The sequence below is a fragment of the Pteropus vampyrus genome, unplaced genomic scaffold (assembly GCF_000151845.1).
Source record: "Pteropus vampyrus isolate Shadow unplaced genomic scaffold, Pvam_2.0 Scaffold124, whole genome shotgun sequence".
NCBI classification, from domain to species: Eukaryota; Metazoa; Chordata; class Mammalia; order Chiroptera; family Pteropodidae; genus Pteropus; species Pteropus vampyrus.
In genome coordinates, this window is record NW_011888905.1 from 1,860,586 (window position 1) to 1,863,406 (window position 2,821).

A 2,821-nucleotide genomic window follows, 5' to 3' on the forward strand; every position below is an offset into this window, starting at 1 on the left:
TGTTAGTGTCCTCCCCCTTCCTCAAAGGGTCACTCGCTCTCTGGACTGCTCTGGGCTTCCCGCGACACCTCTGAATGTCCCTTACCTGTACACCTTCATTCCCCTTTTACTCTTCATGCCCCCAGTCCCAGCCAAAGAGCAGAGGAGGAGAGCGATGACCTAGGACCTTGACGGATGGCAAAGAAAGGGAGAGGCAGATCTGAAGGAAGAGTCCACAAGCACCGCAAGGACGTCAGTTGTGAAAATGTGTGCAGACTTAAAGGCAGGCGAAATCGATTCTGCCGCTTTAAACTTGGAAGGCTCGAACCCAAGTATCCAAGCCAAAAGGGAAGCTTACTGGTGAGAGTTCAGTGAGATCACGTGACCGTGAAAGTAAAAATTTCAAATGCAAGTGACTCGAAAGAATAAAACTCAGAGAAGAATGCTCTGCACACCTCAAATAAACAGGCTGCTCATCTAGGGCTGTCCACCCTGGGCTCTGCTCTCCGTTTTCTGTCCATCCTCTTCCTTGTGATCACGTCTACAAAATTCTGCTCTGGGTTTTTCTCCCGAATGGCCTTAGCCCACGCAGAGCTGCAGCCATGCGTAGGTGCGTCTGGCCAACTGCACAGGGCCGAGTGGGAAAGGAAGGGGTGACGTGGCAACGCTGGGGCTTTGTGGTGTAGGCCTGGGAACGTGGAGTCAGAATTCCCTATTTTTCAACTTTGTGCTTTTCCCGAGGTGTTTCCTAGCCTCTGAGGTTCTGTTGACCCGATCTCTAACTTCCTTTGAGGCTTCTATTTTTCACTTACGGACTCCACTCCCAAGATGGAGGAGGGCTGGCCCGGCAAAGTCAAACCTGCCAAGAGATAGCCGTGTCACACCCCCTCACCTGGGTCATAATTGACTACGTAATGACATTTTCCGGGACTTCCCTCTAGTTCTCCAGGTAGATACAATGCTTTTTTTAGGCTGGCAACTACCATTCTACTTGGTCTTCAGGAATTTGACTACACTTGGCAGGATCCCCAGATAGGGGCAAGGCCTGATTTCTTGCCTGTCTTCCCCACTCACTTGAAACTTGAGAAGAGAGACACATCGTCATTGTGTTTCGCCCAGAGCCCAGCACAGAGTTTAACCCAATGATAAACTTGTATGGAATTCATTCCGATGTTTTCCACAGCATACCCAAAAGTAGAGAAATGGTCTAATTAACCCCCGTGTATCGGTTGCTCAGCCTTCAGGACCCTCTACATTTTGTCCATCTGATTGTTAAACTCTCCGCCTAACTTTCTTCCCGCACCGATCGCCGCACTCTTTCCTTGCTGGAATATTTTAAATCAAAACCCCAATATGGATATCATTATAGCCACAAACGCCTCAGAACGTATCTCGAATAGATAAGAGATTTTTTTTTTTAACACAACACACAAAACTAACAGCATTGCTTTAATATGACATAATGCCCAATCCATGTTCGAATTTCCTGGATTGTCTCAAAAATGTATTTGGCATTTGGTCTGTCCCAATCGGTGTCCAGATCGGGTCCACACGTTGCATTTGGTTGGTATCTGTCTTAAATCATTTTAGCATGAACAGTTCCTCCTCCCCATTCAAGTGTTCATGAAACTGGGTCATCGGCCTGTAGAATGTCTCACGTTCAGGAAGTTTTTGATCCGCTCTCTTCCATTTTCTACCTCACTGGTAGTGAGGTTGGAGGCCACATTAGAATTAAAATCCTCCTTGGGGGTACACTCCCTGTTACGTCATATCGGGAGGCACACCACTTTTAGTGGTGCCAAACTTCATGGCTTTAGGGGCCATCGATGTGTGTTTTAAATTTAACTGAATGGAAGAAGGAGACAAGAAAGCCCGTCTAATGATGCCAGAGGGAAAGTGAAGTCCAGACGGCTGACTAGAAATCTTGTTTGACAGAGGAGATAGGGTCGGCCTGGCGGGGGCCAGGGAGGCAGGGGGCAGCGTGCACACGGGCAGGGCGCCGGGCGACAGCGAGCCGTGTTTAGGAGGCGCGCGGGGGCTGGATGGGCTGCGGGCTGGAGAATGGGCAGAGCCGCGGCTGGAGAGACCACCTGGGCCCAGATGGTCACAGTGCCTGCAGGCCTCAGGGAGTCAGCAGCGTCCTGGGCCAGAGCAGGCTGCTCAGACCCGACCTCCAGAGGGACCCCTGCGGTTGCGATGGGCGGAGCCCCTGCAGGGGGAACCTCAGCCGTGGAGACCCCAAAGTCTAGGCATCCGAGGAGCCGACGCAGAGGCAGTGGTTGGTGGCGGTGAGGACAAGGCGTGGAAGACAGGTTCCAGGGGCCGAGGGTGGGGAGCAGGAAGGGGGGGCGCTGCGGTTTAAAGGGTACAGTTTCTGTTTAGGCCGATGAAACGGACGGTGGCGATGGTCGCCCAACACTGAGACTGTAGCCGACGCCACTGAACGGGACACCTAAAAACGGGTAAAATGGCAAATCTTACGTGTAGCGACCCCCTATGAAAGCTGCGAGAGAAACTAAGGCCTCTCTTGGTCAGCAAGGAGTCGGGGGCTGTCCAGGGGCAAAGGACACAGACCCGGACGCGTGGCCCCCTGCTGCCCTTCGCATTAGGAAGGGGGGATCCTGCATCGTTCGTTCCTGCCTTGTCGGTTTCTGGGAGAATTCATAGAAAAATCCAACATCTGACGACTTGCGGGTGAGGGGCCGGGGCGGCGCTGAGGAGCTGGGAACCCAGAACCCCTTCAGCTGCACCCTATGCCTCTGAACTGGGGACCCTGTGCAAATGTCTGTTCGAATAAGCACGGTCACATTTCGAGCGAATGCTATGGAACTTTTGGAAACAC